The following is a 24993-nucleotide window of genomic DNA, read 5'->3' as shown; positions in this document are numbered from 1 at the left end:
GGTAGTTGGAGGTAGTCAACAGGAAACCTCCAACTACCATCTAAATCTCAATACATAGTGCCCGCAGTGTCGAGTCACCTAGACTGGTGGCCACATCGCAACATGATCGATAGCATTCGATCTGCACTAATAAGGACTAGACAAGCATGACATTGATCACCACTCAGTGATCAATCAATTGTGAAACTGATTAACTATCTGGAAAAGTTCAATATTATCAAAAGGGTAATTTTTCTCACAAAAATATTTTAGAAGGATGAATTTTTTCAAAAAAATGCTCTTTTGACATTTAGAGAGCCTTTTGCATAGATTGTAAGTGTTTAATGTGATGTCTTACGCCTCATCAATTCATCAACCCATATATATGTATAGCCAAATTATTTTATTAAATAAGCTCATTAATCCTAAATCTCTCGTTTAATATACAACAGATATACTTAATCCTTCATTTGTTAAGAGATTGTCCAGTAAATATTTTTGAACAGAATGCATTTATTCATGTGGTATAAGAACAAAATTAATTTTTATTTTCACTGAATTATTCACATTTCTATGTTCTACTTTAAATGAATACTCTATGAAAAACCATTTAACAAAAAAATCTGGTAGACAATGGTTAGATAGGCAATCAACTTTCTTTAAAAATTAGCATAATTTCTAAGCTTAGAGGAAATAATAATAAAATGCGACAATATATATAAAATAAAAAAACTGTCTTTCAATTCTGAAATATCCAAAGTGAATACAATCTGTATCTAAACCACACTTGAAGGAAAAAACAAAACAACTTACAGTAGAAAATTGAAATTTTCCAAGGAATATTATCATTATTCTGTGTATGTGTTTGTATGTACGTAACTATACAACATCGATGAATGTTCAAGAGAGAAATAAGAAGAACTCTTAGGTATAAACTATAAATAATAATAGTCAAAAATCGGTTCACTGTGTATCTTTATTTGAAATAAAAATATACTAGACGGTTTATTATTCCATTCACAGTGGCAAGTAGAAAGTTCATAATGAGTGTTTCATCTTCTAATAAAGTTAAATCTACATTTATTTAATTATTTAGGATGAAACATAAGACTATTACATGTAAAGCTAATGCCTTCTACTCGATAGTAATTAATTACTTACTATCTATCTATTTTACTTGATATGACATAACTATGTTCAACATGCTATACCTTCATTTATTTTAACTATTATCAATAGAATGTTTTGTTTTTTCATGTACATAAAAGTTAACCAAATATTTCCATTTCAATTATTCTCAATATAATAAACAAAACAGTAGTTCAAAATTATCAAATATTCAGTAACTGTTTCCAACTGCAACTTAATTCAAACAAGCTAATCTACACGAAATATTTGGAATTAAATCATTTTGGCTAATGAATAGCTGAACGAATATTGTATTGATTATAACTAGTTATCATAGTTATTAATTATCAGACGTTTAAAAATGAAAAACGTCACTTCAGGATTGATGTGAATATTCCCCTAGACTGGTTACAATGGTTAAAGTAGTGTGATATGGTAGATATCCACCTCTTAAAAAATGAGTGATTAACCTGTTCAGTAATCCGCTTTATATTATTTTATGATAACAAAACATGAGTAATAAAAGTGGAAGATATAAGCATTCTTTACACATAATGGAAAGACCGAGTGAGCAATATTGATGTTTGATGTTTTTGCAATGATGACAAGTAGATTGATGAAGTCGTAAATCTTCATCACCTGATACTACGTATGCTTAACTATTTCCTACTTCGGAAAGGCATGTAAGCTGATATAGGGGGAGGGTGAAAGATAGCTAAGGGAGGACAAATCTATTGGAGAAATCAGAGCACGAAGTCACTAACTACTGATTTGAACAATGTTGGTTGATACTGACTACCTGGTTTGTGTCTTCCTGATAACCACAGTCAGTAACTTGAGACACTTGATGAAATAGCTTTATACCTAACACATTGATGCTAATATATTTACTCTATACTTTCAGTTAGATCTCGAGTTCCATTGTTTCTTATTGTATATCTTATCATTTTGTATTTTTAAACCATATTCTTAACGTTCAGTCTTTATCATGACTATGAAATTGTTTCAATTGTTCTACTATTCCTTTAGTTAACTTCATCTTTTCATGGAAATGTAATTATAATTTGAAAGATAATTCTCAAGAACAATTTTATTTTTTATGGATATTGATACACCAGGAATTTCATTTATAACATGAAAATAATTTTCTATGAACGTATATATATCCTACAAACAGGCCTACTTAATTCTTTTTATTTGGTTCTTCAATAAATGCGTTTAACGTTTCATCTTATTATTTCTTTTTCTATATTTTACAGAATTCATATGGTTCAACTAAACCAATGTAAGAATTAAGTGACAAATCATATTTCCATTGTAAATAACGTTTGAAATATATACGAATATTCGTCAAGATTAGAACGAATGGTTTGACAGTAATTGATTGGTTTAACACAGTATAATCCTGATTGTTAGAAGCTATATATGTCTTTGATAATTTTGATCTTGATTATTACCCTGAAGAAGTCCAGACAAGTTAGCTGGACGAAACGTTGGAATTAGTTATATTTCAATCGCTGAGAATATTTCAAATATAATTTTCACATATAATAACGTTTGAAATAGCTTACCAAGAGTTATTGTGATTAATTTACACATGACTTCCTTTACTGCTACATACAAATATTCTAATTATGACGATTAAATTCATGTTTATGGTTAAATATTATACTACACTTAAAAAAAGATTGACAAACTTATTGATGAGGTTACCTTATGTAATCATTTAATATCATATAAGATATATACTGGCCCACTTTTATAAAATATATGTGTGAAATAAGCCAGTACGATAATATAGTTATTAAACAGAAATACAGGGAATGACAGAAAATGAAGTGATGTGAGTGGTCAATAATTGTTTTATAATTATCAATTTAACTGAAGGCCAATAATGTGACCAGGGCCTGCAATGGAAACAAATGATTTCCTTAAAAGATTTCATCTTAGGTCTTTGATCTAGATGTCGAATTTACAAGCAAAAAACCAATATCTGAGTATACAATTCTTTAATCGTCGGTGAATTCCCTCATAAGCGTTGATATAATGTTCGTCGTCAATTTAGATTTATGGTTTCCTATTCACTAATAGATGAGTTTTTGTTATCACTCAGCACAATTTATTTTCCGAGCATCTCATTTCGTAATAGAAAGTTAGCTTAAATTACCTATTATTCGAATATAGTGGTTTTGTAATGACAAGTAAGACAAACTGTACTCGTTCTTCTGTTGGTAGATACTGCTTCAGAATAAATACTAGTTGAATATATGTTTGCATGTTATCGTTAGCAAATATATTTGAATGATCTTCATGTATAATGTCTGGTGTTATGCTTAATTTCAATTTGTTTTAACAGACATATTCGAAAATGTAACTAGTCTTTTACCAGATAAACATGACAAAACCAAAATAGTGACATGTATCAGCATACTTGTAATGAACAGACACTCAGGTGGGACTATTAATTTATTTGCAATACGAAATTATAAAATATCTTGGTAAAATATAAGAACCATACATTAAATACTTCATTTGCAAATCTTTCATCAATTGTCCTTCACATTCTGTATGATTCTTCCAATTCACAATTCCTTTCTATTTTCTTTCCTGTTTTCTTCAACTTGATTTTCATTGCCTTCCGCTGCTAGATTTTTCACTTTCGATCAGTGTTACATACTACTTACATCGACAGACGTAAGTAGCATATACCACATACTTATCACTTCAGTGTACATTAAGTTGATGAAAACAAACATGTCACAGTAATAATTAATCAGAAGGAATTTATCTGACACGCACACAACACTCTTTCATAACTTTGTATTGATTTAGTTAATTCATCTTCGATAGTGTTCTTAGAATTATTGTCGTAAGAACTTATAAAGAAATTAATTCGTAGTAGGAAATAATCAATGAAATACTCGATTTTGATTTGTGATATGTAGTCTACTCTTGAAGAGTTATTAGTGAAACGATTGCTTTTTTTCTAGTTTAATTGGATTCCCAAATATAAAGAACCAGTGATTTACCCGCTGTCTTACGTCATAGACATTTTTTTCTACATTTTCTCATCAACAAAATCAATTTTATTAAGAAATTTGTAAGAGGCATCTAGAAATAACTAAGTATAAAAAGAACACGAGCAAAATTAATGGTCTTCACAACTTATAATGAAATGACATATCTACTCGTTTAGTAAAATGGAAGGATATTTACTCAAACTTCTAGTAGACTATATTCACTTGATGTTGCTTTACTTGTATCTTCCCATTGTTATTTAGGACTGCGATTGATCAATCTATTGTTGGCATATGTGCATCCTGTGCGGACTGCCTCGATATTGCCTTAAGTCATAAGCTTCATAAGCAAAGATGGATAGTGGCTAGCAGTGGAATCCAAGAAGCGCGTTTTATCCATTCGCGTAGACTATGTTGTCTTATTAGTAAACCTGTGGAAATACTAAAATTTTCCCGACTACTGCTTTTAATGGTTGAGTATTTATTCAATCAAAATGTATTATTTGTATATTTATATTTTACAGTGCATAATATAACTTGATTTTAGTATATTTATTGCCTACTAAAAATTAGAAAGATTAGTGATTTTATGATAAAAAATATTTATATGGAAACTAAGTTGCATTTTGATTTATTGTCCTTTATTTGCATATTTTTTGAGGGGTAACAACTGATAGCTTTGATTAAAAACGTTGTGGAAGCATTGGTTTTGATTATTGATTTATATTTAAGAAACGCATGTACTGTATGCATTTCTGGAATTTTCAAAGTGTAAGTTTATTATATCTAATGATCCTTTATACTAATTATCATCTAAATTAAACTTCGCGCTTGGGTGATAATACACAAGCAGGAAGGTAATTTACTTGAATATTGTGCGTGTTAAATGTAATTTTAACCATAACGTTTTTTTCTAAATTTTTTTCTGATAACATTTATACAGAATAATTTATTGAAATCGAATAAGTATATTGGCCTCATTTCCGTTATTTCTTTCACTGATATTATCAATTTTGATAGAAAAGATCTCGTTTAATATGTTTTTGTTTATTCTAGAATTTTTCAAGAGATCTTTTGAAAGAGTTACGAAAATGGGAAACCACCTTGATGTTACATATCAAATATCACTGTGTAAATGTACTTGTTTTTTTCATGCATCTACAAAATCAATGACTAATTATCTACAAATAAAGTGTAAGGGATTTTATGCACTACTGAATAGATCCATCAAACTAACCACATAATACCAAACAATCAGTAAATTTTGTTCACAACAACATAAAGCACTTTTTTCTTTCTCATACTATACGACGGTCTATTAAGATATTAAAATACAAATTGAGAGAGTAATTTTTTATCCCTTAGTTATTCATAATGGTTCTGTACTAGGTTAGAGGTTTACAATTAAGCTAAAAGCAAATAGCATACAAACGATGGTGGGTCAGTTTAGTATCATATTTCAATGTTAATTAGTTGAAGGTAGTAAACAAAAACCATTGAACCTAGGTTTCGTGCTTTTTGTCACTAATGAAAAATAAGCAACTATAATGTTATAGAGGATCATATTCAGGTCATCCAGCTTTTTATTTTCTAACATTACTATAAAGCTATTCGGGCCGCCATTAACTTCCCATTAGACTAAGGTATTTAGAATCGACTGATCACAAATTAGTCACCAACCAATTTCACATTTTCCAACATTTTCTCTGATAAATTAGTGACCCATTGGATGTAAAACTTAAATCGAAACAAAATTATACGATCGGTCTATGATTACATTTAGTGACATATAAAGAAGAGTGGAAATTAAGTCTAGGATCGGGATACTAAACATAATAAGTTAGTACCTCTTGTGACAACAATACAAAAATAATTAGATAATCATACTAATACAAGAAATTAAGTATAAATAAATTGGATATAAATATCAGACAAAAATAAAAAAGCTTTGGAGAAGGGTAAGTGAAAGTAATTAGAAGATCAGGGTGAATAAAGATTGAACAAGCTATTTCTGTAAACAAATATTACATTTGTTTGTACTTCTGTAGCTTTCGTTACATAGAAGAGACGAATTTGAAACGATATGGTTAATTCAGAGGAATTCTATGGACAACTTTGAAAGCTAAGTGTGATTATAATGAGCACTATCGATCAAATGCGTTGGAATAAAGCTTTTCATTGTTTTCTTTTGTCGAATGGTCAATTACCACAATTTTAAGTAAGAACTTATATTATTGTCCGGAACAACAAGGGATGCTTTGTAACTTATCAATTCAAGCTCAGAAAAAAAACATTACCAAAATGACTCACTTTAATTAAAAGATCAAACGGTTTATTTCGAGATATTTTGATCTTTTTCATAAAATAAATATCGAATAAATAAACTGTATTTCATTGTCAATGGATTTATAGTTAAAAGTTATCAGCTAGCGGGATTGAATTCTATGATCTATAAACTTACATATGAACTAACTTTTGAAATTGATGAAATAGTTTTATGTATTTTGTCCATATTGATCATTCAATTTTTAATCCAACTTTTGTTATCAAGTCAATAATTATGTAATGAACAATGGATTATACATTTTGTTTGTGCATTAGTTAATCGACTTGGCTGGTTAAATAAAAATAGTGGAATGATTGAAATTTAAACCTGTGACTTTATGATCAGCGGTCAGCTGTTATGATTTGTAAGCTGTTGATAACAAGCACTGAAACAACAAAACATAACTACATTTTATAAGACGTGATTTGATAGATAATAATTATTAAAAATTATTTTTCATCAAAGAATTGGCTGACATTAGACATTAACGCTATTGGATGCCAGTTACCTCAGTGGTCTAGAGGTTAAGCGTTCGAGCGAGAGAACGTTAGACCCTGGGTTCGAATCTCACGAGGCGCGATCTTGGATGCTCACTGCTGAGGAGTCCCGTACCAGGTTTTTCATGGTGGTCTAGCTTCAATTGACTCATGAATTCAACTATTAAATTAATTGGAAAAAAGTATTCATAATTTCAAATCTTTTCAATAAAATCTTTCACCTTTTTGAATGAGATCATGAACTGATTGATGTTAGACCACCGTTGGAAACCTGGAAGCACTGAGCAACCGTTTCGTCTTATTGTGGGATTCTTCGGCAGTGCACATCCACGATCCCGCTCCCAGGATTTAAACCCAGGGCCTTCAGTCTCGCGAGCGAACGCTTAGTGTCTAACATCAATCAGTTCATGATCTCAATCAAAAACTTAATATTCTCCACAACCTCTTTACCTATAAAAAAACCTTTACGTCTACATACATAAACGTTTCAACTTTATATTCGTTCTGAATCGTAAAGAGACTAAATGCTTCTTAACAAAATCTCATCGACATTTTCTTCAGAGATTATATGCTATAAACTTAATAATAAATAATTATTCATATTAAATAAATAACCGAAAATATGCATAAATATATTAAGAAAATCGCATTAGAGCTTCTTATGTAAAAAATCTTGGATAAAACATTTTGTCTTTATATGAAATGTAAGGTAGGTTTTTTGGAATATATATGGTCATTGAACATTTTTTGGTCATTTTAGAAAACCTACATTATTAACGATTTCTAGTTGACATTTAGAGAAATTCGGAAAGTTTAATAATAACTTAGTTTTAACTAATTTATACTCTATAAACGTATTTGTCATGTAATCCTATATGTATATTTTTTTTTCAGTTTACAAATACTTATTTCAAGTAGTTTATATCAAGGAATAGCTCAAGTACAAGTATAGGACATTTGTTTTGTCATAGGAAAATGAAAACTTCGCAAAACATAGGACCCCGTCAGATGTAGTAATGTACTAAGTGCGTTTAATGAACTGCGACAAAAAATGCAATCCAGAGTAACCAATCGATTGTATTACTATAACATTGAAAAAAGCGAAGAAAGTCAAATCAGTTCACTTAGTGACCATATTTCAAAACGGATGTATAAGATTCGCTTACCAATAAGGACAATACAATTTAAATATTAGAAACAAATAGTAAACTTTGCAACTATCCAATAGTTCCTCATTTCATCCGATCTTTGTTACGTTGATCCTGTTTATCACACAATATACTATTGCTTCTATGTACAATTTTGTTCATTCACTTTTACAAATATCAGTCATGATAATACCTTGACAATATTTAATAAGTTTCTATTTGTTTAATTATTAAAAAGTAGCTTTTTTTTAATTTTACAATCACTAACACTTAATAAGACCTAATCACAAACGAAATATAATCAAAATATATTCACCCTTTTGTTACCAAGTGAATGTAATACATATACATGTAACTATACAATCAATGAAATATTACACTGAATATTATATTTTGATGAATTTGTTATGGAAATTCTTTCTTTTTTTCTTTAGTTAAACAGTAAACAAAAAATTGCAGACCTAAATATTGAATTATGTAGTCGAATGTATTCTATTTGAAATTGGTTAAGTTGACTTTCAAAACAGACAAATAATACACATGCACATAAATATAAAACCTGTTTTTATGATTCCAGATGATGAATCAAGGCAAAGAACGAGTGATGGTTATTCTGATGGAAAGTTCTTTTTTTAAAAAAAGTAGAAAGTAGCTAACCAAACAAAACGTATTGAATTTCATCTCAGTCTAATCAAGCAGAATCCATTAAGACTTGATTTTTAAATAGTTACCATCTATAAATATATATGTAATGATTCATAGGACAGTAAGTAAATGCACCTAGGTGGTATTTTACACATTAATCATTATTGTTCATAATAACTGTATTGTAGTTAGTTTCCGGTTAATGTTTATAGTTAAGTTACATTTGTTAGTGTGTCCAACATGATTTTCTGTAATATGAGACAATTATATGCATATAGAATCTGTTCTATTTTATGTGCAACGAGTTATATATATGTATAAAGGTGAATCAAACCCAATGTCTCCTGAATACATACATGAATGTTCTTCATATAAATAATTATTTTATTAAATTGTGACTATCAGTTAATTTGTATAAAAGACTTGGCGCCAAAAGTGTTAAAGAACTGAAATAGGCAAAATATAAAAAAATACTTAGACAATTAATAATATTACAATGCCTGCCTATTAGATTTCAAATTTATCAAACACAAGTCATTTTCCATCCGAATTAACAGAAATTATTTGTAAAATCTTCAAAACAGAATTTTACTAGTTTGAAATTATCAGTCAAATATCAATGTACTTAACTAGTTTTGTTAGTTATCATGAAAATGTCCGTTCTGTATATTAGGCTAATTTAGATTTCAATGGTTGAGATCATGAGTCAATTGAAATTAGACCATCATGGAAAATCTGGAAGCACTGGACAGCTTCAATTAACTCATGATCTCAACCATTACTGTAATATCCACAAAAATCTTTCTGATAATTTAGATTTATTTGTTTATTTTTAATGTTTTATAAATTAGATGTATAAATTGATTAACTTTGACTCAATATCAATCCAAACAAGTCCTTACTGAGATTTTAGACCTTATCATACTCAAATACTAAATTTCTAAAAATACCACTGTATAAATTTCATCATTACAGATTTATAAATATATTATTGTATAATAGGTAGTTTGAAATACAATATTTCACATTGTCTTTTGTTTGAATTAAAGGATACCTGATCACATACCTCATTCATATCAACATTTGCATTTCAGTTTATAAACGTAGTAATAATCAATTGTTGAAATGATAAGAGTGATTGAACTAATGATTTATTTATTTAGCCAAGTCTCTATTGAATATATATAGCAAAATAAAACTGCTAACTAAATGAATGTTATGGTGAGAACTTTTATGTAATAAATTCATTTAAGAAGTACTTTGATTTATGCAGGTAATAACTGATGATGGGCTACATATCGTGAATGATTGCATTAAATCTCCGAGTAAATGAAACTTATCCGCTTACAAGTACTACTTACCTCATTATCTATGAACTATCACACTGTAGATTCATATAACATTAATGAAGTCCTATTAAGAAAATCAATGTGCAGTTTTTGAGGGCTTGTTTACTCTTCATAATGTTATCCCACTGGTTGTTTTCAGAGAAAAGAAAATATCTATCTGGATATTTTTCAGTTTATAAACAAATACATAACATTTCTTCAATCTTACTTACTTACGCCTGTTACTCCTCGTGAAGGAACATAGGCCTCTCACCAGCATTCGCCATCCAACCCTGTCCTGGGCAATCCTTTCGAGCTCCTTCCATCCTTTTCATATCTGCTTCTTCAATCTAAACACAGTATTAATTCTAATTTTAGAAAGAAGTTAAAAAGGGCTCTTTGAATCTTACCAAAAGTATCATCCAAGCATTTATTTTGATAAATAAAAATTATTTGATAATATTTCATCTCTGGATCATTTTTTTGTTGTTGAAGAAATCAGTGACTCTATATGTTATTTCTAAATTGTCGATTTAAACGTAATGTAACCTACTCATGTTTAGTAACTAATAACTCGTAATCGATATTCTTATCAATAATCTTTATTACTGATGAATACACTTGAAAATCACTGATTACGTACTACTCATATGTCAGAAAATCGTTTTCTATTAAAGTGACAATAAAATTATATGGATTACTTCCGTTACTTTTGTTTTGTTCAGATTCACCAAAAGCATATCATAATTCACTTCTAATTAGTCTTTCAAATTTTCTCTCACATCTTTATTATATATATTGCATATTAATAATATTAACATAGATTATGGAAATAGTTATTTCCCTGAAAAGAAAACTTTAACTATATCAATAAAACCAATCTATTAGGCCTATTTCACGAGAATAACAAGTATCTAACTGTATTTTTAAAAAAATGGAATTAAATATATCCATTTCATTGAATTAAGTAAACATTGAACGAGTCATCTGGTGGTGAATATCATACACTTGAATAATTGAAATATCTATCCTATGAAATGTAAACAAAAATATTTAGGCAAACATTCGTGTGAATGATGCCTTATTTTCGTTCTCTCTTTCAGTATATTTAATGTATATTTCATGTTTAGCAAATAAAAGTTATTAATTTATGTACAAGAGTTGGTATAATTGTGAATCCATTAGTGTTTTTTTTTAATATTACTCTCTTTTCACTAATTAATGGATATTTTTGATGACATGATACAAGTAGATTTGTTGTTAGGATAAAATGAGATAAAATTATTTTTGCGCTTATTTGGATTCATCACTGAGATAATATAGTGGTTAGAGGTACTTAACAGGGAACCCGGGACACGAGTTTCGTGCTACTTGGAACTCGTTAGCAATGTTTACCTGTAATCTTGAGGGAACTGATGCACCCAGACGGATTCGATTCGATGTCACCCAGCTTCACAGTTATAGACTTTACCACTGAGCTATCCAAACTGCGACCGACCTCCTGTAGGACTGAGATGTATTTACAATTATTCTATCACTAGGTGGTGATCAGTGTTATTTATATCAGGTCCTTCTTAATGAACATCGAATCTTATCGACCAAGTTGCAATGCAACCACTAGTCTAGGTGACTACACATTATGTGCACTACATTGAAATAAGACGGTAATTGGAGATAGTCAACATAAAACCCTGGATATAGGTTTCGTGCTACTTGGCACTCCTCATCATTATTTTTCATCCATATACTTATATACCTAACTATAGATATTCAATGTTCTGAAAATTTAATTTTAAAACAATTTCAGAATATATTTCTTGTCAAGAAACATTTTATCATCTATAAACAGGAATACTTTATATGTACAATATTTCAATAAAATGTTTACAATTGTATCCATTTAGGTAACATTAACTAGTCCACATGACAGATATATATATATATATATATATATATATTGTTTACTATATTCCTTAATAAATATTCAATATTATTGACTTTTGTCAAAGAGAAAAACATTATTGTTGATGTTTCAATAAGGAAAACTAAATCAACTTACTAACTGGAGGTTTCTATTAAAATGATTACGTTGTTTTATTTCAAAATAGATATCATTTTAGGAACCATTAAATATGTAATGATTATACATAACGATCTTATAGTGTTTAAAATAATAAAATATTATAAATCTCTCTATTCTGTTATCATATATGTTTTATAGTTAATGGTTTATCACAGAAAATGATTACAGAAGATTCCATTTTCATATCTTTACAATATTGATATGTTTAAGAAATACAATTATAGTCGTTACATTCAACATCTTCAATAATGATAACACTGTTCGGATATTTTGAAAGCATGTCTAACTAACGTTAAATAGTAGTTCAGGTTTGAAGACGTTATCATATAGCATATTATAAAATACAACTTAGCTATTCAATTATAGTCATATTATACTATCATCAAATGAGTTTTGTGATTCGTAAAAGCCATTATCATAAATAATGTTGGAATTGATTTGCTTGAAACATAAGTACTTAATATTACTTTACAATTTGAATGTTGTTACTTTATAATGTTACAAATTACTTTAAATTCTACCTTGTTAAAACACTTTATAAGGTTGTATCTTGAATTGTTTGAAATCTAACAAAGCTCTAGATGGATACATTTAATTGTTTTCGTCTTTAAGAAATTATGATAGATAATGTAAAAAAGTAAAAACGAGTTAATTGCAAATTGTACATAGGATTCTTAAGTAGATAAGCTACCTTAATGACTAGTGGTTAATAATGTTGAATTTCATCTGAGTATTTCACTTCTTATTCATTGGATATTTCGCTACCAACTGAGGTCCACGAAACTATCGCAACCAACGGCTGGAGTCTCTGGGTGACATGGCTCAGAATCGATCACAACAGCATAGGCGCGTACTATCCTTGTCTCCCCTTAAACCGCGATATTAAAATGACTGTATACTTCCGTTTCTACGAACTTTTTTTCCCTGTATTATATCCTTATATGCGATCTTTTTTATATATATTACCACCACTAGATTAACTACATCTATAAATTTGTTGATAATCTTGTTGCGCTAATGAGTTGTGGCAATTCAGACCGATGCATATATGTGCCTAGTTCTACTTTGTAGCTGACTAACTGACTGAATTGCTTTTATAATCCCAAAAGATTGCACTGAACGATATTGTTTAGGTTTTTTTGTGAAGTTTATGTTCATATGTTAAGAGCATATCTACTATCAACCATATAATAATTCTATTTTCCACTAAGCTCATTATACACGTTAAATATATTAATTGAGATTCTCTACAGAGAATGAAAGAGAGAGATAGGCATAGACAGATAAAATCTTTATGAATGAGTAGAATATTGCGCAAAAAACATGACCTAAAAGAAAGCAAACTTGACAGATATCTGTAATTCATTCTATTAACTAAGAATGAATGACAAATTGTAATAAAAATCTGTATACGTCTGCATACATTGCTCATTCCCTTATTCATAATTTATACATCGTTCAAGATAGTAAAATAGAAAATTTTTACTATTCTTGTGCACACTGTTGAAGGTAAAGAAGTAGACGATAGGAGAGAAAGGACAAAAATGTAGGGAAAAGAAAAAGTAACTCATCATAGTCAGTATAATTACGACTTTATCTTATTGTCAAACTCTTTACTATTCGTTTATTCTTTTTTTCATTTGTTTATTAATATTCACATATTAACTTAGATAAGGAAAAAGAGAACTCTAGAATAATGTATGATCTAGCTTTTCTACTCATAATTAAATTAGTTAGACGAATCAGACATGAAAAAAAGTTGTACAATAGAAGATATGTGTTCAGACGAAAATAAGCATGTAGATACATGAATACAAGAACACATTCATATAGACTCTTAACTTCAAGTTGTTATATACAAATAAAATGTAAGAATAGTTTGAACTAATTAAAAAATCGCATAGAAATGACATCATTAGCGATATTTAATTTAGTAACAGTTTAACATAACAATAAGAAGAAAAAATTCTTAGATGGTGGAGATTTGTATCTCAGGTGGATGATTTTGATGGAGTTTTATTCTCTGAGCTCCATGATCAAACCATCCAGCTCAGAGAACAGAATTCCATCAAGAGAAAACTCTGTACGAATATATATATATATATATATATATATATATATATATATATATATATATATATATATATATAGTCAGTTTTCCCATGCATATTCTCATAATTCGTTTGCTCGTGGTATTATATATGAAGGATCTAAATTGGATTATAGACTCATTTTTTCCAGCCAAATCGTAAATACTTTATAATTTAGTCTGTTTTGAATTACTTATTTTTATAAACATCTCATTTGATAAACAATAAAAAGTATTAAAAAAACGTAGTACTGAACTCTACGTAAGACTGTAATTTATGGACAATCTTTGAGTGACGTCAAAGTGACCATTAGAGTGTTCACTTCTTTATCAGGATTAAATGAAGGTTCTAAATCAGTATGCGGAATTAGAATTATGACTTACAGTCGATCGTTGTGGTTAAAAATTAGATTTAGGACTTTCATCGCGCACTGATATCAGTTAAATCGTCAAAACACTATTTAGTCGAATAGATGAATGCATGTCGTGCCAAAATCCAAGTCCTGTAATCTTATATCTGATTGATCCACTTGCTATTGTTTTACTTGAATCTTCCCATTGGTGTTTTAGGACTGAAATTGATCAGTCTCTTATTGGCATATGTGCATACTGTGAGTATGCCTCGATATTGCCTTAATTTAAAAGCATCATAAGCAAAGATGGATGGTGGCTAGCAGCGGAATCCACGACGCGCGTTTCGTCCTGTTTGAGGCTCGTCAGCTGGATATACTCGCATCCCAGAGTTGATGTTCACTCTGGGACTCGAACTCAGTAGTTAAGTGTATAACGCGATGGCGTTTGAAGCGAACGGTATATATATATATATATATATATATATATATATATATATATATATATAAGGCAAAATTTCTAAATTCTTAGTTGTATCAGTTGTGTGCGAAAAAAACAAACACGGAACCAGTAATGTTGGTAAGAAAACTAATTATATCAAATTATTATTACTATTGTTATCGTTATTATTGTTAATGGTTATATTCAATATTTTTGTCCAATACTGTTTAGAACTCTTAGTACAGTGTTTCAGAAAGTGTCTTACGAAAACCCGATAACTACATTTATATATACGTAAATCAAGTAAACAAACTATCTGGAATTAGATGAAATTTTTTTAATAAGATTAGAACCTGTGCAACTTGTGCAACCTGTGCAACTAAAAATATGTTCAAGTATACAAGTTATTGATTCGTCAACTCTAACAATTTGTTCATTGCATAGTATATTTTATAGATACGTTTTTGGATTTTTGTTTTCTGAGCTGGATGGCCTAGTTGTGCAGCTGTCATTGTCCCTTTAAATAATATCATCAGCACAGACTTCAAACCATCCATCTCCGAGAACAAAATTTTACCTAAATCATCCACCTGATCTACAAATATTCTTCATCATATCAAAATCATATGAGCGTTGCTAGATAAGATATTGTACATCTTTTATACCTTTGCTTGGATGTGTGAATTGGGATGTATTAACGCTTCGTTCCACCAGAATATGTACATGGAGAACAATATAAATGAAGTGGATGGTTAGTATAAGATAAAATAATAGTTGCCAAGGATTTGCAATATTTTAGATGTGTATTCACAACTATACAGACTTAAAGATTCACCACATACCTATTTAATATCAAACAATATTATGAAATATAGTCTGAATGAGAACAGGAAACAACATGTGAAGACCTCAAGAAATGTTTTAAGGCTCGTCATTTTTTATATTGTTAGCCGTCACCTATGTATACTTAATTTGGAAAATATTAATAGTTATCCAAGTGTTTTGAAATTTAAATGAAGTAACCATGTGTTTCTTTTCAATAACTTTGAATTCCGAAAAAAACTGTTTTTAACTAACTGAATTTTTATTTCATAAATTTTTATGAAACAAAACCAAAGCAGAAGTTATCAAAAGTACGAATTTAAATAAACGAGTCCAAAACATTTAAGTCCTCTGGTCCAAATTCTTAATTGTTACTTGACTGGCTTTAACATGAGACAAAAATAGTTTTCAAAGTTTGTTTTTTCGAAAACCTTGTTTAAGTTATCTGACTACGAAAGATCAGAACCATACATTAAGAACCAATGAACAAGTTAGCGTCCATGTGATAATGTTTGAGATTGATGATACTGGGTTCGAGTATAAGTGCGTACATTAACAATGGAATGCTGATTTATCCAGTTGTCAAGGAACAGATAGTACAACATATTTGTTCTGAATTACACTACTAGCCATATATCAAATACAATAAAACATATTCAAGTTAACCTGTACAATGTAAACTATCTAAATAGTCCTTCCTTTTAATGAACAATCGTTTTAAATTCCTTTATCGTACAAACAAAACTGTTACTCGTATTCAAAAAAGAAGATTTAATCATACATATTAGAAAATGCTGATAAACATTTTGTTTTTTACTCATTGAAATCATGAGTCAATTGAAGCTAGACCACCATGGATAGCCTGGGAGCACTGGATGACCGTTTCGTCCTAGTATGGGACTTCTCAGCGGTGCGCATCCACAATCCCACACCCCACGAGATTCGAACCCAGGACATATGAGTCTCGCACCAGGCGCTTAACCAACTAGACCACTGAGCCGGCATCGAACGGTGTTATTGCCTAACATCAACCAATCCACGAAGTTGCGCCACCGAACACCATTGTCTTCAGTGAGCTGATATCTCACTACAGACCAGGTTGAACTCCACTGGCAACGGCTTCTCATTAGAACCCATGATTTCAATCAATGAAGTTTCTAAAATCTCTGCAAAAGCCCTTCTGACTTTTGTTTTTCTTAAAAGATTAGTAATTTCTAATCGCGGATTTTTTTTTCTTAGCAAATCAATTGATCAAGTGTATTTTTAAAATTCACAATTCAGTTTACTGTTTTAAGTGCATACAAAAGTAGTATTTTTTCATCCCATCTTCTAGGATTCTTGAAATCATTCTGAAAAATTGGGAAGTCAATACCAAAAAAATCCCAGTCGGAAGATATAACATTTATTTTCCCATTTTATTTATTTATTTGTTATTGATATTCTATGGAGTAACTAGTGTATTATATTAGGAAGGTTAAAAACACCATTCACATCATATTCGTATACAAGTATACAAACTTTATGTGAAAAAAAGAAACTAAAAGTTATATTATGCAAATTTTTCAGACAATATAAATTAGTTAATGAAGATATGGATGATGATGACGATGATGGTTATTGACCTTTATGAAAACGCTATCGTAAAGTGAATTTCTATTAGCTTACAACCCTTTCCTTCATTAGTAGATTTTTGTTTATTTATGATTTGGTATATGAATTTGTGGTTATTTTTGTCATTATTAATCTTTATCTAAAGGGAAATACAAAATAACTTTCGTAATTATTACGTCTATGATTAGTCTATAGTTTGAAATTTACTAAATTAGACTATCATTATTATTGACTTTTCTTTGTGATGTTCTCCTATTTAGTAAATTGTTTATACCGATAATGTCTTACACAAAATAAAAAGAATTTTTGTTAAATAACTAAAATTATCCTAATCAATTGAGCAAAGTAATTTATGTCTAGTTCTTTCATTTGTACATTGGTGATATAATGAATGTAAATTAAAACCTAAAGTTCAACAACTGTAAAGATTAGATAATATTTCTTCAAAAAGTTAATGGCGTCAATATTGAATCAATATCGATTTGCATTTGAATCAAACAAATCAGTGATCGTGTTCCATTAATTTTATGTTCAAGCATTTAACTTAATTGAATAATTTTTATTAAAATCACAACTGAACGGAACGAATAAAATAAATGGTATTGATCAAGTTAATCAAGTTGAAATTCTTCAGTTTATGTTAATCAAAAATTTCTAGGAAATACGTCACAGATCGATGCAGAACACGTCGAAATTTAATCTTTGATAAGTTGCCTGTACATTTCGTAATCCTATAAAATGAATATTCCTTAATCGAAAACAATTAGAGTTAAACATGGAAAAATTGTATTACAAAATAACATAAATTACAAGTGTATCTCGGCATCATACAACTTTAAACATGAAACAATTGATGAATACTGGCTTAATGACTGTTTTTTTAAAATGAGATGAACTGTTATACTGATAATCAAACTATGACATTCAGTTACCAAGGGTTAGTTAGCTGTCAATGTCTAATTGATAAAACTGACAGTGATTAGTAGGGAAATGATCTGCCATGACATATAAATTTTTTTCATTACTCTGACGTCTAATTATGTTGTTATTTACAACGTCAGTCTTACCCGATATCTTTAGTCTATTCATTTTAGCATATGGAGTTGTAATAAAATCTTGGTGAATAAAGGTAATTTAAGTAAAAGCTTTGATCGAAATCTTGTTTTATGTAAGAATAGCTATACACTGATGTTAGCAGATAGTAACCACACTTTGACACAAAAGTATTAAACATGAATAGCGTAAACCGAAAGGATTTAACTCAGTATCAAAGTATCAACATGATTCTCTGTGAAGTGAAGTTTTGACTAGCTTAACAATTTCTAACACTGACTTTACTATTTCACTAATACTGTTGTAAATTGATTTACTATTTATAAATATCAATCACAATATCACCGAAAGAATAATAAGAATGTCCTAAACTCTTAGTGGAATCTCAAATTTCGTTCACTATCATCGCGATCGTTACCATCTGATTATTAAAGTCATGACATATTCAGTTACTTATTTCCACCCAATATAAATATAGGAATTGAGTCCTAAAAATTGTTTTTTTTTATTACGTTTTTAGTCAGTATATTGCCTCAGATCATAAAATTATTCTTGTATATTACTTAGGGGAGACAATAATTTATGGACGAATCAATCAGGTATAAGATGAAAAGGTTTTGAATTTTGACGCTAAATTCATTCATCAATTTGGCAAAATAGAATTTTGGCATTATAGTTAATGTCAGTTCGTGATGAAAAACTTAAATATAATTATTAACCTTAATCGTCAATTATAAATCACAATTTGAAATCCACACACAGGTTTATAACTCTTATTTAGTTCTAGTTATTAAGTGGACACTATCTTTATTCTTTATTATTCTTTATTATAAGCTTTATTCAATATTACATTTTTGGTACAATATAGAATTCTCAGCACAAAGTATTTCAACAAGTTTCCGTTTCCTTCTTCTTGGTCGATCCTCACGATAAATATTGAGTGATCGCCAGTTAGATATTAGCAGTCCAGTAAATGAACATCTGAATAATGTATATTCTTTTATCTGCATATTGTCAGCGATCACATTATCTCTTATTGGGCTTTTAGTAACTTTGACAACGTAAGGTTGTACACTTTTCAGAAATGCATCAGGATAGGTTATGCGATTAATAGACATAATGATATATTAAAACAAACAAAAATAGATAACTTGTTGAAATATCTAGATGGCAAAAACAGGTAGCCCAGATGCTCAAGCAGACCGCCGAACTTCAGCGTCTCTGAAAGGTCGTTCATAAATTATAGACTCAGCATTCCAAAGAATTAGTCTCTTAGTCATCTACTTATCTAATGAATTACTTGTTCGTTATTTAAAAGTTTTTAACATTTTCTTTTATTAACAAAAATTCATCAAATCTATTTAAAAAATATTTTGTAAATGTTAGTGAAATCTTTTATTGACCTCTTTTAGTTTTTTTTTTATATTTTTTTCCAAAATATTCATTCAAAATTTAGTTATAATATTTTACATAGATCCAAGATAAACGTGATTGTTTTCAAATTAAATTTAATATTATCCTTTTATACATTTATCGTTAATTAGTGATTAAAATAATTGAGACCATGAGTCGATTGAAAATAGACCACCATGGAAAACCTGAAATCACTGAACGGCCGTTACATCCTATTGTGGGAAACCTCAACAGTGCGCATCCATGATCCCGCCTCACCTCACGAGATTCGAACGCTGAACCTACCAGTCTCACGTGTGAGCGCTTAACCACTAGACCACTGAATCGGCCGGCATCTAACAGTGTTAATGTCTAACTTCAACTAATCCACGGAATTGAGCGATACATCCACCATTGTCATCAGTGAGTTACTATCTCACAACAAACCCAGTTGAACTCCACTAGTCACTACTTCTCACTAGGTCTCCAGGATATACCTCTCGTACAGAGTTTTTAAAACTTGCTTCTATTAGTAAAAATTCATCAAATCTATTTAAAACATATTTTGTAAATGTCAGTGAAATCTTTTACTAACCTCATTTTTTTTCTCAAAATATTCATTCCCAATTTAGTTATATTATTTTACATAGATTCAAGATACAAATGATTATTTTCAAGTTAAATTTAATATTATCCTTTTATACATTCATCCTTAATTATTTGTTAATTAATGTAATCAATGACCTGTAAATAAATATAATATAATAATACATATTATATTATAGAAGTAGATATAAGTATACATTCAAAATACTACTTATTTTTCTTGTCAGTATTCCAAAATAATCGATTTTTTTTAATGTCAGTATTATTTGTTTAACTATATTATATTTCACATATGATTCATAGATATTTAAATATAATTTTCAATAGGACTAAACGGCCGTCCAGTGCTTCCAGGTTTTCCATGGTGGTCTAGTTTCGACTGACTCATGATCTTAACCATTGAAATAATTATTTAAATTGTTTGTTTTTTTTAAAAATCATACTTTTCCAGTTATTTAAATCCTATCCTTTTTTTCTCCAACGTTCAATATTTATCTATTAAGAGTGTATACAGTGAGTTATTTCTATTTATAAACATTAATTTAATTTCCGCTATAATTTATACTGTTCTAAGTATTATATTGTTTGTTTAAATAACTAAATATATATTCTATATTAATTATTATTTTTTAAATATTGATTATTTAAATTAAAATTTACCAAAATTAGAATTTAAAACAAAATTTTTATGGGAAAGCTTATTATTATCATGATGATTGATTTATGTATATTGATTTTTAATTAGAATTTAATTAATAAGAAATCAATTAATCAATTATTTAATTCTATGATATAAGTTTTTATTATATTTAACATGGTGAGTTCATAATTTATGGACGAATCAATCAGGTATAAGATGAAAAGGTTTTGAATTTTGACGCTAAATTCATTCATCAATTTGGCAAAATAGAATTTTGGCATTATAGTTAATGTCAGTTCGTGATGAAAAACTTAAATATAATTATTAACCTTAATCGTCAATTATAAATCACAATTTGAAATCCACACACAGGTTTATAACTCTTATTTAGTTCTAGTTATTAGGTGGACAATCTCAAGGTCACTTTGATGTCGCTCAAAAGTTGCCAATAAATTGTAGTCTCACCGTGTTTTAATATACTTTGATCTACTAAGTATGAATAATTTTGTTCATGATAGAAATTTTTAAGTTTTAGTAGAAATTAAATCTGAAACGATATATTCAATATAGAAGCTACTGATCTTAAATAATATATTGAATAATATATCATAGGTTTTCAACAGTGCTCTAGTCAAGATCACTTTGTGAGTTAATCAATAAAACTTCTACAATTTCCACAAATCCATTATACTATGTGCTCATTAATGACTCGCATAAAAATGTAGCTCCAGGAGTCCTAATGAGAAGTTATGATCATTTATTTAAAAAAAGCAATAGATAACAGTCGTGCAATATCATGAATTAATTGAAATTAGACAGTAACGACGTTGGGTGCTAGGTCAGCGGTCTATAGATTGAGTGTTCACACGCGAGACTTAAGGTTCGTTGATGTGCACTGCCGAAGAGTTTCATACTAGAAAGAAATGGGCCTTTCTGTGCTTCCCTATTTCCATCGACAACCTTGCTAAGATATTAGTTCATGATTAAAACTGGGAAATGCCATGTGTTGAATTTCATATTTGGATGAATTTGTTGAAAAATGGAATTATTCCACATTCTAAAATAAAAGTAACTTGTTAATATGAGTTTTAATTAATCGAAAAAGCCACATTTTCCTTATCACTTAACTATTAAACAGTTAAAATCGACTGATTTAAAATTCAACTTAGATTATGTACACAAAAAACGCTCGGAATCACTTTTCAGTACATAATTAAATTGATAAGTAATTACAGGATAAAGTCTGACTTTTTACACAGAAAACAGTTCTTACTTCATCGCCAGCAGAAGTACTTCTAAATGATTCTCAAGCATTTCGAAGACGATTTTTTACTACATGGTCATGTCATTTAGATAAACAACTTAAACCAAAAAGCAGCGATCATTTGTTAGATTATTGTTTAAATTGTCAAATAAAATCCAAGGTATTCAGTTTTATGGTACACAATCGTCATTTCATTCGAAAATTTTGCATAAACTTGTGTAAATTTCCCATTCAAAGTTTTATCACTAGTTGATATCATCTAAATTGACATGTCTACTTCAGGGGATATCTTACTAATATATTTTCACAAGATATTAACTGTGTTTCAATATTGAAAATGATAAATTTGAACTAACTACTCATATTTTTTTCACTTTTTTTCCATCTGTCAGTGTTTACTTTCATTCCATATCCGGTTTGCATAAACGAATTTTTTTTCTTATCTTTAAAAAAAATTATTGTTAACTAACCTAGCAACAAGAATAAATTCTGTCGTTTTACACTATCCACCCATATCAACATTTTAATTAAAAATTATATCATTACAATCTCCTCTTTATAACTTCCTATTCAGTTGATCTTATCACATTGTCATTTATTGGCCAAAATTCACCTATAAAGAGAAATTTGAAAATTCCATGAAATTTAATTAAAATAAATTTAAACAATGAACAGAGAGACAATGAAGAGTAAATAATTTATCACGTAGATATATATATATATATATATATATATATATATACTGGAATTTTCGGCAAATAATAAATGCATAAATTTGTTTTACGGTTTATTAACATTCTATCCCATGTTCATAAACATATAACAAGTTTGTATATTATTAGTATACTAGTTGCTTTGTTTATTGTTTATTCATTGGACATTAATAATTACAATGAAATTTGGTACAAAATGAAATAGCTAGATAACGATTCTATATAGAGACAAAACTAGAATATTGGATAGAAGAAAATTTAAAAGTAAACAAATAAAGGTTTAAGTTAATGGATAACAAAGAAACAAAATAAAATATATTGATGAAAGCTTGTAAAAATACTGTACAGAATTGTATTTTGCTTTTTATGTTTACCAAAACAGTTGTTTTGTTTTTCTTTCCCGAACAAAAAATAATGAAAGAAATATGCAATGCAATCAATTAGATTTATTGCAAAGTTATGGATTTGATGAATGTGAATATGTATGTACTTGGTATGTCGTTATTTATGACGTTTAAAGGATTATCCTGGATATTTCGATAAATCTACTTGAATATAGTTACATTTACCTTTACTGCTATTTTAAGGATTTATTTGAAGGAAATATTGGTTTATTGCGATATTTCGTTATATTTTTTACATCACTTTCTGTCGGTTATATTCTCACTGTCTTCTATTCTCTTTTTCTCATAAGGACAAACGTATATTTATATAAGATCTAGTGTAACAATTTCAGTTACTAACAAGATAACAACTGTTGTTAATAATTAATTGTTTTATCTATATTAGCGTTTATGAAAATTGAATGTTAGCAATACATTCAAGTTCAATATTGTTGTCCAAAATATACATTAACAATTTATTTCAAACTAGGATTAATTTCTAAGAAAAACTTCACGATCCCATTATTGATATTCTTCATAGCGTTTAATAAGACTTTGTTAGCATATGATTATCCTGTTCTGGGTTGACTCTATATAGTGTTTTTTTTTATCACAAGTTTTAGTTCAGTTGAGATGTAGTTTACAATGGGATTCAATAAACGTATTTCGTCCAACTGAAAATTTATCAGCAGGTTGGACCAGAACTATGATGTAGATGTTAAGAGTTGACAAGTAAAAAAACTAAACTAACAAGTTTAGATTATCACTAACTTGTTAAATCGATTTGAAATTACTTTCAAGGATTTATGTTCGTTTAAAATATATGTATACATTGAAACAATATCACCCATAAGTGAACGATAAAATAACCTATTTTCAAATCATTTCACCTAGATTCTTAGTTTTTGTAAACTTAGACTTTAATATATAAAGACTTGAATAATTGTATGCAATGAGAAAATGAAATATTGTTCATATGCGTTAGTATATCAACTAAGTAAATAATAATGAAAGGTAAGAATTGATAATTCCGGTTTATTATTATTCACACTTAAAGTAGTTTTTTACCACTTGTTCTACAGTTAAGTCATTTCTCACAAACATTTTTCTTTTTTTTTGTTTTTTTTGTCATCAATTAGATAACGATAAATTTCATGGAAATATCAGAAAACATTTCAAGAGTTAATCAATAAACGGTAAGTTTTTTTAAAATCTTAACGTGAAATATTTATGCAAATAAACATGAATCTTTCATGCATTTATGTTGATAAAACCAAATTTATTAGAAATTATATTCAGGTATCAAAATATATGGTTGTAGGAATTACTAGTTTATTGATGCTATTCAATAATATATTTATTGACCAGTGGAGTTCAACTGGGTTTGTTGTGAGATAGTAACTCACTGATGACAATGGTGGATGTATCGCTCAATTCCGTGGATTAGTTGAAGTTAGACATTAACACTGTTAGATGC

At 28.8% G+C, this 24993-nt stretch overlaps 1 protein-coding gene across 1 annotated transcript in view; it reads left to right on the top strand.

Annotated features, from left to right (window-relative positions):
* Positions 1–24993, top strand: part of ROR2 (Tyrosine-protein kinase transmembrane receptor ror2) — a 103278-nt gene that overhangs the window by 16802 nt on the left and 61483 nt on the right. Inside the window, exon 2 of the mRNA XM_012940732.2 lies at positions 24656–24712. The gene's annotated coding sequence lies outside the window, so the exon portion shown is untranslated. The remainder of the gene's footprint in view (positions 1–24655; positions 24713–24993) is intronic.

Source organism: Schistosoma haematobium, chromosome ZW (assembly GCF_000699445.3).
Source record: "Schistosoma haematobium chromosome ZW, whole genome shotgun sequence".
Classification (NCBI taxonomy): Eukaryota; Metazoa; Platyhelminthes; class Trematoda; order Strigeidida; family Schistosomatidae; genus Schistosoma; species Schistosoma haematobium.
This window is presented reverse-complemented; position numbering and strand designations above follow the sequence as displayed.